The following is a 14,299-nucleotide window of genomic DNA, read 5'->3' on the forward strand; positions in this document are numbered from 1 at the left end:
ATTACTCGTAACCAGGAAAATTGTAAATTTATCTACTAATAAATTTCATTTCGTTGATTTGTTTAAGCGTGATCAAGTTATATCTTTTTTTAGACAGAGAGTCAAACAAGAATTTGGCTCACTCGAAGATAACAATAATCGTAGCCTGTGAATGCCTCCATTACTTAATATTGTTAGGATGGCAAAACAACAAATTTATATTTATTTATTTATACTTTTGCATACCTACATTAAAATATATGCAAAAGTATGTAGTGTACAAGGCGGACTTAATGCCTGATGGCACTCTCTACCAGTCAACCGTTACGGTAAACAGTATATAAGGAACAGGGATCCACGCGATCATTTAGACGTAATAAACGTCTTTGAAGTTCTTTTAACTTCGCGTAAGCGGTTTTTATGGTTTAATTGCAATGAAATTAAATCGAATTTGATTTAGAATGTAATGAATTAGAATTTAATGTTAACACTTTTGTTATTGGTTGATATTTCATTGGGTTTTTCTCCTTTTTTTAAGTGTTTTATTTTTTTTATTGGATGAAAATGGAATGGTAACCTCGCCTGCACTAACGGGATACGCTGGCGGGGCACCAGTGTAGGGTGATAGATGATAATGAAAACAGGTCAGTTAGCTCATCATGATGAATTCATCTGGAATTAATCATGATAGTTTCCAGAGGGAACCACGAGGAGGTCGATCTGGTTGGATATATTGCTAGCAATGGGATTCTCAGTCTCCATTACTAACAATCCCTTTGCCCCCTTTTTAAAGTGTTGAATTTTGATTTTCGCAAAGTTACAATTTCAATGTCGTAAATCACTTAATTCCCATTTTTTACATACTTAACTTTAAAGTATAAAAGTTAATATTTTTACAAACTATATTAGTAAACTGTTTTGAATTTCTCATGAGAATGTGAGAATGTGTGAGAATGTGTGAGTTCACGTGGAGGGATTATGCTGCCTCCAATCAGATTGTCCTCTCCATCCAAATTGCTATCAATAAAAAGCTTTAGTAACTTTAAAGTAGTTTGAATACCTATATAATAGTCCTTTTTACCTGCGACTTCCACGTGGCCGGGATACATTGAGTGACCGGGATTAAAAGGTAACCAATGTCTCCATCCAATATACAGTACCTATATAAAGCTTTGTGGCGATTGTTCGAGCAATTAACGCGCTAAGACGTAACAGACAAACTCCGTTCCATATATATAATACTACTCGTAGTTTATACTCGTGACTTCGTTCGCGTGACCGGGATATGTTTAATGGGATAACCGGGATAAAAAGTCTATATCCTTCTTCATTCCATATAGTATATGTGTACCAAATTTAGCCGTGTCGGTCTCGGTATAGAATGGGTCACCCCTTCCTTTCTGGTGGGTGTCGTAACAGGCGACTAAGGGAGCTTATGGTGGAGAGATGGGCAGCAACGTCCGTCTTAAAACATCTGTAATTGCCACACTGCGTTGCCAGCCCGCCTGCCAAGCGTGGCAACTACTGGCAAAACTCACCTTATGGGAAAGGCTTATGTTCAGAAGTGGACAGTTAACGGCTGAATTATTAACAATACCAAATTTCGTAGCGTTTGGTTAAGCCGTTAAGGTACTATAAGATACCGAAACAAATTACTTTATATAACATATTATACTCTCTCTTTTTTAACATAAAATATAAATCATAATAATACGGAAATGGAGCTAAACATTTTCTTGAAAGTAAGGTATTTCGAAAAATGAACGAAAATAAGTGTCTATAATAAACCAACGTCTATATTTTTAATATAAAAATGTAATAATTTTTTTAAGCACTTAAAATGACAAATAAACTAACAGCTCACCTGATGTATAGTGGTCGACCATCATCTATAGATATAAGCAGCACTATGGACATCACAGAGTATAGTGTGTCGCTAATGTTTTTTTTAATGGGTGATAATGGAATGGCAACCCCGCCGGTGTATAACGATAGTACGGGAGGGATAGTACCAGTGAAGGATGATAGGTGAGGATGAAGCAGGTCAGTTAGGCCATCGTGACAAATTCAACAAGAATTGTTCACAATGGCTTCCAGGAGGAACCACATGGAGGTCGACCGAATAGGGCATATTGCTAGCAATAGGGCTGTCAAACTCCATTGCTAACAATCCCTTTCTTCCCGTGTCGCTAATGTTATCCTTCATCCGTTCCCATTCTTGAAGACTAAGATGTTATGATTATAAAGTATTGAACCTATTTTGATAAAATCTCAATGGGGTTAATCTGGGTTTACAATTGACGTAGTTATGAGGTATGAAACAAAAAAAAATAATAATAAAAAATAAAAGAAGAAAATAAATAAAAAAATGCAACCAAATTGGGACCCTCCTTTTTAAATTCGGTTGAAAATTATAAATTCTTTAACGTTTTTCGTTAAAAATAGATGCTAATGTTATCAGTATCAGCCTGTATATATGTCTTGAAATACAACCCCTGATTCCGTCCCCGAAATCCGTTTCGGGAATGGTTGTTTTAGTATTGATCTAACTCGCTAAAACGACAGGTATAGATACAGTGAATTATTAATGGAACTACAACTGGGTTGTACACAGTACCGGCTTTAGGGTGAGGAGGGGGTCGGAGTTCCAAGGGGCGCCGCGGGAGCGACGCATCTGCAAATGGTCCAAATTCAATTGATTTGAATGAACAGGGAAACTACGCCCTCAAGAGAAACAGTCTCTATCAGATCACTTGGCGGGAATCCGCTGACTTTTTGACTATACCAAAGTACAAAAGTCGATTGCTTGGGTACCTCTGCCCCATTCGTGTTTCTACCGTGAAGCAGTTGTGTTTGCATGGCTGTGTTTCGATTTGAAGGGATATGACGTGAATTTACTGGGTACAGAGGAATAACATCTGAGTCCTCAGGAATGGCAACGCATGGGGGGTATCATGGGCGAAACAGTATGTGTGTGTACTGTTATGTCCATGGTACTGCTCATGTCTATAGGCGACGGTTACCACTTTCCATCAGGTGAGCCGTCAGCTTGTTTGCCATTCTAAGTTGTATAAAAAAAAACTTCACCGATAAATTACAGATTCATATTTTCTTTTCACCATAACATTTGTTATGTATTTATCTATATATTCCATGTGTCTCATATTATATACTAACCTAACACTAATATTTGTCTGATTGTTATTTGTTAGTTAATTTCATTGTTGCGCACAACACTCTTTGTATAAGCTCTTACGGAAGACCAGTGTCGATGAGCCATAAGGACTCTCAACACATACAGAGTAAGAGCCTTTTTAGTGACAAGAGTTTATTTTTATTGTTAGCTTTTGTAATGTCTATATAGGTCACAAAATAAATTATTTTTCTTTTTTTCTTCCATACCATTTCTCGTTTTCGGGGCACGTCGTCAAAAATTTACCCAGAGACACCTGCAGGGCGGCCCCGCGTGTAAGGTATCGATTGTAGTACAGTTGTATTGAGCCTTGTATCTCTATACTAATATTTTATTCACACATTCTCTCAGCCCCAAAAATAAGGAAGTTCTCAATGAATATCAAATTTTTGAACCGATTTCATTAATACTTTTTTAAATGAACGATTCTAAAATATGCCATCATTCGTCACCATTTCAACCTGTATCTATCCAATGCTAGATATAAATGAAAAAAAATCAGTTTCCCTTTAAACTTAATCTGGCTGGTTACTCTGTTTGAGTTATAGATTATTTGCTCTTTTATTACAGTTAATTGTTTGATATAGTAATATTTTATGTATTTATTTATGCATATATTTATTATATGTATATAAAAATATATATACAATATTTATATAATAATAATTTTGTAATGGTTTATATTTATAATAAGTTTACTATTGTAATCTTTTGAAGGAAACAATAAAGAGTATCTACCTATCTATCTATTTAATATATTATGTATATGTTTATATTAGTCTAATTATATGTTTATAATAATAAATAATAAAATAAAAATGTTTATTTGGGATCCTTAGCTTAATTTACAGTTTTCTTTTTAGGATCGATAATAACTATAATATATAATAAGATAAGATAAGATAATAATATAAAATAATAACTAATAATATATGGATATATCATATATATGAATTTACTGCTTTATTTTTCCTCTATTCAATAATGCACCGTCTATTTATTTCTTGATTTGCCCAATGGTTGACTGGTAGAGAACACCGTCCGATGTTAAGTTCGCCAAACGTACATAGAGTTTTGCTGTACATTAAAGTTTAAATAAATAAAAATAAATAAATAATGATATATTAGTATGAAGGCTGAAATTGTTTAGTTGTTTATATACCTTCGAAGTTCCTTTGGAAATGATTTTCCCAAAGGCTCCACTGATAGAATTCTCCCTAAAAAGTACATTTTCGTATTGTACATCTGTCTCGTACGTCAAACTTACACTCCTGAGGGACAGGACGTTATGCCTTTTATACAATCGCACTTTTCATTTAATTTTTTTACTTAATTGTCATTTCAAGGTTTTATTCATTTAGTAATCGCAAATAAGTTCCACATATTCACCAATCGTTTGATCTTCTGTCTAGGATACCCTTTTTTTTTAATGGGTGAAAATGGAATGGTGTCCAAGTCTGCGCTATCGGTATACGCTGGTGGGGCACCAATGAGAGATGATAGGTGACGATGAAAGCAGGTCAGTTAGCTCGTAGTAACGTACTCCACAAGAATTAACCACGTTGGTTTCCAGGGGGAACTATGTGATGGTCAACCTGATGGGGTAAGTTACTAACAATAGAGTTTTATTACTATTATTACTATTAGTATTGTGAGGAACCAGGCAACCTAGACGCTAGTCAAAATAGAAAAATATTTTAAAAACATAAATCCGCCCAACCGGGAATCGAACTCGGGCCCTTATTTACAAATAAAGTTGCATGTAAAAGTCAATATATGGAGAATCTGAAGACTTGTTGTATTAATTAAAGGTTAAATATTATATAAATAAAAATTATCTAATCACAAATTATGTTATAAGTACTGTGTCGACCTACAAAAGACAAAGAAAGTCATGCAAGGTCACAGAAGTTACTAAGCAAAGTATAACTTGTAAGTCTTTAGTATACAACTTTATTAACCTTTCTGTACTTGCGTAAATTAAACTTAGGAGAACAAACAAGCTGACGGCCCATTTGATGGAAAGTGGTAACTAGGCAACCATAGACCTAATGAGCATCATAATTGTAGATGACGATCCACATTTTTATCATCAGTTCAGTTTCCATTTTCTGTAGTAAGTAGTCGTAAAAAAATTAACAAAAATATCGAGATTAAATTTCGTAACCTAATATATTTTAGAAGTCTCAACGCATAGTTAGCATTTGAAAAATATTTAATTTTTGTATACTTTTGACAATTTATAGCCGCCATGTTTAATTCTGTCGTCTAGCCTATAATACTCCCACACAATTAAGACAAATGTAACGACATTCTGAATATTATTATACAATATACCATTAAATTTGCCTTTTAGACCTATTATTTGTAAATTGTGGATAATAAAAAATAAATAAATATTCCCGTATCTAGATTTATAACATTTAAGTAAATACAAACAGTCCAATTTTTTTTTATAATGGTTCGTCTTCTGATTTTTATCATATAAACCGTAATTTTATTTATTTATATTAACTATATTATCAATACAATATTTTTAAAGTAAAAAATCGAACGTTTGAGAACTCAGTGTGAAACGACGTACCTACCATCCATAATTAGATGACTTCTTTTTATAGGACGCATGACAGTTGACACTCGATGCTCCATCTAAATATACACATGATCTGCGGTAAAAATATATGCACTTAAAATATAACTTGCCCTTTTTAAAGTTACTTAAAAATAGATACGTCATCCTCATTTCAGCTATTATCCGTCCACCGCTGGACATAGGCCTCCCCTATAGACTGCCATAAGGAACAGCCTGAGCCACCTGCAACCATTGACTCCCTGCAATGCATTTGCATTTGTCGATACATTATTACAAATACATTTATTTAAAACTAGCGACCCGTCCCGGCGTCGCACGGGTGGGTTTAACATTTCCTTTCACTGCTCTGCTCCTATTGATCATCGAGATGAGAAGTATACTATAACCTGCACAGGAGTAAGAAGAATAATTGTACCAAGTTTCGTTAAAATCTGTCGAGTAGTTTTTGTTTCTATAACGAACATACAGACAGACAGACAAAAATTTTACTAATTGCATTTTTGACATCAGTATCGATGACTAATCACTCCCTGATAGTTATTTTGGAAATATATTTCATGTACAGAATTGACCTCTCTACAGATTTATTATAAGTATAGATTATTATTTCAGCCGTTAACTGTCCACTGCTGGACATAAGCCTTCCCCATAAGGAGAGTTTTGCTAGTAGTTGCCACGCTTGGCAGGCGGGTTAGCAACCGCAGTTAGGCTTTTAAAGATGTTTTAAGAGGGACGCTGCTGTCCATCCGTCGTCCTCCCTTAGTCTCTTCTTACGACATCCACGGGAAAGGTAGGGGTGATCCATTCTATGCCGGGGCACACACGGCGATATATATAATATAAAAATAGGTACATTTAACATTAAAGATTACAAAGACAACGTAGAGAGTCGTGGGCTTTATTAGTGATATACAGTCCAATTCGACAATCCATCAGATATACTTACCTACTTCATGATAAGTATAAACTAATTTGATATCGTTGATTTAAAATTTATAGGTAATTGGGTTAAACGTGATAAGGAGATATGAGTTTAATCAGCCACCTATTTATCACTCACACATAGTAGTGGTACCTTTTGTATGATTACAGTATAGTTTTTTTTTAATGGATGATAATGGAATGGTAACTATGCTGATGGTATACGTTGGCGGGGCATCAGTGAGGTAAGATAGGTGAGAATGAGAAGTTAGGCCAGTTAGCCCATCGTGATGAATTCATCTGGAATTCAGCACGATGGTTACTAGATGGGATCACGTTGAGGTCGACCTGGTTAGGCATATTGCTGGCAGTCCGTCCCCCCTTCCTCCTATCTTAAATATTATTTAAAACGACACGGAAAAAAAATATGTTTCCAACAAAAATATATATACACCATATTTTATTTAATGTAAAATTAGTGTTAATACTCATTAATAGGGTGCTGAAATTTTTCTCCCTAACAAAAATAATTTTATATTACCAAGAATTGTAAAAAATAAATTAAAATTCTCGAAAAAAAAAAAACAACCTATACCTGTACCAACGGCAATACACAGTACAAGTTCATACCTATTATTATGTAGTGCCATCGATATACGATCACTCCCTACTCCAGGGTTCGAAGTGAACCCCACAATCAGGTTGACATCAAACCCTCTCCGTGACTTAAATATGGCCGTTCGAAATTTAATTATAAAACTTTCTTTAGAACTCCGCGTTCATCCCTCCCCAGTCCTTAACATACTCAAATCAGAACAAACGATTGCCTTACAATCTTTCTCTCTGTGACAGCCTTTCAAAGTTCGTTTTCTATATCGAAATTACTGGTGTTTCTTTTATAGAGTGTTCTACTAATGTAACTTTATATTTTTCTTAGAAAGACAGGTCGAAAATTGGCAATAAATTTTGATTCTCCATCTACGTCCAACTTTAATGGACTTATTTATTAACTTTAGCTGGACGAGCCATATTAAAATTATATTTATACTACTGAGGTAGCAAACAAGTATACGCCCCACCTGAAAACAAGCACCCCTTTTACCCCTTTTTTGAAGAACACCTTCTCTAGAAGAAGTTCTTTGGGAAAACCTCGATGATATGAGAAGTTCAAATTTTCTGCCAACTAACTCATCTTGATTTGAGAAAAAATTAATTTAATTGGTAGACCTTTTAAAGGATGACAATATTTTCGACTTCAGCTATATATCTATCGATTTCTACCTTTCCTCTATGCCGTATGGTCCCGGGATAGAATGGTGGACCATTCTATCCTTCCTTTCTTATGGGTGTCGTAAGAGGTGAAAGAGAATTTAATGGTCGAGTAATGGGTCCCTCTTAAAACATCTTTAAAAGCCTAACTGCGGTTACCAACCCGCCTGCCAAGCGTAGCAACTACTGGCAAAACTCTCCTTATGGGGAAGGCTTATGTCCAGCAGAGAATAAATGTATTTGTAATAATGTACATATTACAAACATCGCCAAATCCTAACCAATTGCCAACCCGCCAGCAAAGCGTCTAATGTCTCTAGACAAATACTGACAAAACCCTCTAGGAAGGAGGCTTATGTTAAGCAGTGGACAACAGCTGATATGATGTGGATTATGATCCTTTCTCTATATTCCTTCCAACTTGGCTAGCTTTAAACATTATGAACTGAAAATTATTGGGTACCAAGGTATAACAGCTCTCAGGAATAGCAATGCATGAGCAGTATTATGGGCGGGGGAGAAGGGGATTATTAGTAATGACGATAATGAACAACCTCTACACGGATCCCCCTGGAAACCATCGTGGTTGGTTCTTGTGGCATCAGGATATTTTTCTTTTCATTCTCACCTGTCATCTCTCATTAGTGCCCCGTCAGTTTATACCGATATTACAGGCGGTGTTACCATTCCATTATCATCCCATAAAAAATATCAAGGATAACATACTGTGTTCTATGTAGATACTGTTCATGTTTATAGGCGACGGTTACCATTTTCCATTAGGTAGGCCGTCAGTTTGTTTACCGTTCTGAGTCCAATAAATAAAAATAGAATAATAAAAAAATATAAATATAAAATCTAATCATATCTTAAAGGAACGTTATCAGTCGGTTTACTCGTACTCGAGGCCACTATGAATGAATGCTTCTTGTCACGTTCAGAACAGTTCTAGATTTTTCCCAGCCACCGTTTTTCTCTCAAAAAAGTATCAGTGAAAGCTTCGACTAGTTTACCATTTTATTGATTAAAAATCATTTAATTAGTGTAATTAGTCATTAATTACACGTTATAAGATTGGCATGGTCAAGTCAGAAAATGTAGACCGGACAAGCTAAATGTTCTTCTACTCATGATCCTGTATTCTTTGGTTATATAAAAGTGCTGTAAGAATTTTCTTTCGTTACTCATTTATGCTTTTAGAATGTTCTTTGTATGGGTAACAAGTCACTAAGATCATAGAAAAACAAATTTTTGATCCTCTCGATGACTGGAACATTGAAATAATTAAAAGTAAAATATGATTTTGAATAATTCAGGGTTCACCGCTCTTTTCAACCGTCTTTAAAAAAGAAGCAAGTTTTTCATTAATTGTATATTGCTCTGTGTTTGTAACCTCATACCTTCGTGAGTTATAAACTGATTTGGAAAAATATATTAACTATAAATCAAATATACTTAGAGATTAGTTCCATAGAAATTTTATCAAAATCGATCGATCGAGTTTATTGATAAAATTTCTAACGATCTTTAGTTCATTATTACGATTTAGTTCATTATTATATTTGATTCTGTAGTTTAGTTTTGAAATAAATAACTAATTTTGCCACAGGAAGTCATTTTTTTTTGTTTTCTTTATATATTTTGTAATCAAAGCTGTCAAAATTTTAACTATCACCCACCGAAGCTAAAACGTATAGAATGTACCGGTTTCTTCTGTTGTAACTTTGTTTTTCAACTCTTTATTATTATAGCTAAAATCGAATTAACGATTACATATGTTGACGAGTAATTCTAATTCGTGTATCAGATGAATGACGCAACATCAATCCGGTGTCGAGCGCATGAAATTGCAACTAAACGACCTAGCCAGAGCCACCCAAAATGTGCTAATGCAATTCAAAATTTCAATAAGCAATTTATCAAATACGTTTAGTTTTAATGTAACGGGTTGCTGGCTATTAGAAACGTACAGTAATCTAATAGATCTAGATGCCAGGCGCACCCTTTATTTCCGCCTTGAACAAATATTGCCCGCTTATCTGTCCGCACACAAGAATGTCCAACAAATTTGGCCATTACCGATTTTGGGCTTTATTTTAGATTGAATAAGGTTCACATATCGGTTGTAGTTAGCAGCATACGATATAAATTCGATTCGTATTTCAGCACTGATAACATACAGTCAATATTAACTTAGTGTTAACGCTATATCGATTGGATTGACTCCTAAATTTTTAATTTTACGCCTGTCGTCATAGTAACAAAATATATGTGCACTTGTATAGGTATATTGCGAATCAAAGGGAACGCACTGCCAGTAGATGAATTTTAAATTAAATTCCCTGATTAATTAATTACTACTTGTAACCAACGACTTTGCTCCCGTGAATTAGGATTACGTAAAGTATCTTATATAATAGGCGTTCCCAAAGTGATCGATATCGACCTGTTAGGATAGTATTATTTATTTATTTATTAACTCTTTATTGTACCATTTAGAGAATAATACAGTAATACATATATACATTACACATATAAAATACAAAAGGTCTTAACGCTAAAGCAATCTCTTCCAGACAACCTTTGGATAAAGGAGGAAAGAAAAAGAAGAGCGTATTTAAATAATGTAACATAAGTGAACATTGAGATATATATGTTATAATACTATTAATTAATTAATATATATTTCACACACAATAACAAGACAAGTCGGATTATCTGCGCCTTGGAAGTCGAAATCGGTTTCCTTAAGATCGACATAAACGAAAACTGTTTTTGGGCGTCGACGAAGTCTAAAAATCGACACCTATTAATTAATAATGTATCTAAAATAATAATTACCTTAAGTATTTTTTTAGTAATTTATATTAATAAATATTAAATATACTAGGTTTATACTGAATTTTATGTCTATTTATTTTGTTAAATTTTTATTAGTAAATGATACCAAATTTACTTAACTAACTTCAAAGTTAGTTAATTAGGATAACAATATAAAAATAGATGGATATAAGTATAAAATAAGTAGTGCCTCACTTTGTTAGTTGTTGTTTTTGCTTAATAATATTGCATACTCACTTAATAGCATTGCTTTATTCGTAAATACTATTAACGTTTTAGGGATTATATGATAATGATGGTGATATTAGCCGTTACTGTCCACTGCTGAACATAGCCGTCCTATTGGGGAGTTTTGCCAGTAGTTGCCACGCTTAGCAGACGGATTGGCAACCATAGTTAGGCTTAATGATGTTTAAAGAACGCCGCTGCTGCTCATCCTTCGTCCAAGGATTCGGAAAGGAAGGGGTGACCTATTCTATGCCGGGACCACACGGCAAGGTTTATCAGCGGCTTTCATAAGAGGGAATTCTTAATTCGTCATGTAGTTGTAATGTATTTTTTTTTATTTAAATAATATTTTTCTTTTATATTACTTTCGTCAATAGTAAACATTTAATGACAATGGAAAATTTTATTCACGATATCTTCCCCAATTGAAGTGTTTTTTTTTTTTTTTTTTTTATAATCGATAGAATTTATTCCGTATTGACCGTATGTATTAAGAATAAAGTTGCTATAATTTCGAAAAATATGATTAAAATACCAATTTCGTTGTATCTAGGATCAGTAAGCAAGCATTTTTTTTTATTTAAGAGTTGGCACTGCCTTAAATTGACGAAACTGAAAAATGAGTCTATGCAACCATATATGAGTATAGATACAATAAAATAAATTCATATTCGTAGTGTTTTTAGTTACACAACATATGAAATCAATATCTTAAAACATCTAGTTTCAGCCACACATTTTTTGTTCAAAGTGACAATGGCCTGAATGTTTAAATTACATTATCTTTAAGCCTTAAATTACAATTTAAGCCATTCGATCTTCTATAAGGCTTATGTAATAAATCATATTCGTAGAATACAACGTACATAAGTGCTTTTTTTTTAATATCACACTCGAGAAACCAGCCAGACTAGCTGTATCGAATCGATTATTTTACAATCGATTGGAGCCGATTAATATTCGGTAACAGACATTCATTCAATAATCCAATTACGAGAAGTGCTAAAAGTAGAAAAACAACTTTATAAAACCTTCTTTCACACAATACCGAAATGGTGTGATGTGTGAAATGAAGGTAATAAAACTACACAAACTAACGTCGAAATCAAAATACGAATGTTATAGAAATGCATGTTTTTGATAGTTTATGACTAATTAATTGTTTATTAGTTTTATTTTTTTACATTTACCGTCGATATGTTGATTTTTTTATTTATTATTTAATGATAATGGAATGGTAACTCGGCTTGAGCTATTGGTATACATTAGCGAGGCATCAGTGAAGAATTATAGGTGAGAATGAAGCAAGTCAGTTTCAGTCACGATGGTATTTTTTATGCAACATAGAATGACAAATAAACTAACGGCCCACTTGATGGTTTTTAGGGGGTACCACGTGGAGGTCGACCTGGTAGTGTATATTGCTAGCAATGAGGTTGCTAATCCCTATTACTAACAATACCTTCTCCCCCTTACCGCTGTATACTTATAGTATCTCTTAAGACGAATCTACTAATGTATTATTTATTTTATTGATTTATTAATTATGCTAGCTTTTATCTGCACATCGTCCACGTGACCAGGATAAATGTCTATGTCCTTCAATATCTCAAACAGTTCATGTAAATCAAATTTCATGACGATTGGTTGAGTCGCTAAGAGATAACAAACTTCCGTGTTTATAATATTAGTAAGTATATATATGTACTTATTATTTTTTCCTCGTTGTATCTTAAAATTGTGTGAAGTATATTATTAATTATTTTTTGAGAAAATCCCGCGCGAATGTATAACTACACATGTTAAAATCCAAACGGTAAAAAAGAATATAATTTGTCAAATTCCATGAAGGGCGTATCGTGTTTTTAAAAAAAGAACAGTATCGATACGACCGGACGACGGTTCGTAATTAAACAAAACAAAATGGCGGCACATTTGACTATATATTTTCTTTTTCGAGTTGCGAACGCAATAAAACTGTGCGATACTGATAAAACGGGTTCACGGACGCGTCGATATTTCGCAAGGTCGAGGTCAGAGGACTTCCCATGGGATAAGGGCAAATGCTGTCCAATACAGTTATAAATATTTAGTTCAATGTGTTGCTTTTATATGCATGATATCATTTCATGTTATGCATGATTTCTAACTGTGTTCTCCCTATTTTTATAAGTAGATTAAACATGAATTGTTTTATGTTTCCCCAAAGCGACCATTTTAGACCGAGGTCATTTCACCACAAACCCAACAATAGAAGACAGCCTGGGCCCGAAACAATAGGGCACTTTTTGTTCACACAAGACAAACCATTTCTGCGAAAGCGAGCAGATTATTTTGTTCCATTATCATCTGAACCCTTTCATAAAATAACTAGGTAATGTTACAGTAGTGATGTGCCGACGTTAACAAACTCGAATACTGACTCGAAAAGTTAATAGATACTCAGGACTCGAATCCTATTAATATTATCATGCGAAAGTTTGGAATGGATAAACGATAGTTGGTTACTTTCTCACGTAAAAATTACTGAACGGATTTGAATGAATTTTTACATGGATAGGTCATATTCTAACTTAGCATATAGGATACTTATTGTACTAATTCACTGCGAGTAAAGCTGCAGGATATAGCTAGTACTCAAAATACAGCCTGTATTTTGAAAAATACAAACTGTATTTATTAGATACGAGAAATGCAAATATATACGGTATTCGAATACTAAGTTTCTGTTTCATCGTTTCGTTTCTTTTTCTCAATTACTAAAAACAAAATATAAAATAACTGAACACTTATTACTCATATCGTCATAGTCGTAGAATACTGACGGATCTGACAAAGATTATATATATAGATCCGTCAGTATTCTACGACTATGACGATATCTTTATTAAATTCCAATATAACAACGCATTCAGGGTGTTGATGGAGCTGCCACAATTCTGTAACGAGTCGAGGACGTTCGCACAGCATCGTGTAGATTGTTTTTATGCCACGATACGGAAGAGGTGCGCGTCCCTGGTACACAAAGCACGTGTAAGCGCCAACAGCTTCCTGAGTATGATAGCAAGCAGGCTGGACTGTGTGTACGTTAATCACTGCTGCGCAATTTCCAATGGAATTGTACAGCGGTCATTATTTGTATACTATGTAAATACATATATGTATGTGTGTGTTTGTGTGTGTATGTGTAAGGTCACTAACATCAGCTTTAAAAATATTGTTACTAATAAATATTAATGGATCAAAAAGGCTAAAATAAAAATTGACATTATTAT

The sequence above is a fragment of the Galleria mellonella genome, unplaced genomic scaffold (assembly GCF_026898425.1).
Source record: "Galleria mellonella isolate WM207_F2 unplaced genomic scaffold, CSIRO_AGI_GalMel_v1 utg19, whole genome shotgun sequence".
NCBI lineage: Eukaryota > Metazoa > Arthropoda > Insecta > Lepidoptera > Pyralidae > Galleria > Galleria mellonella.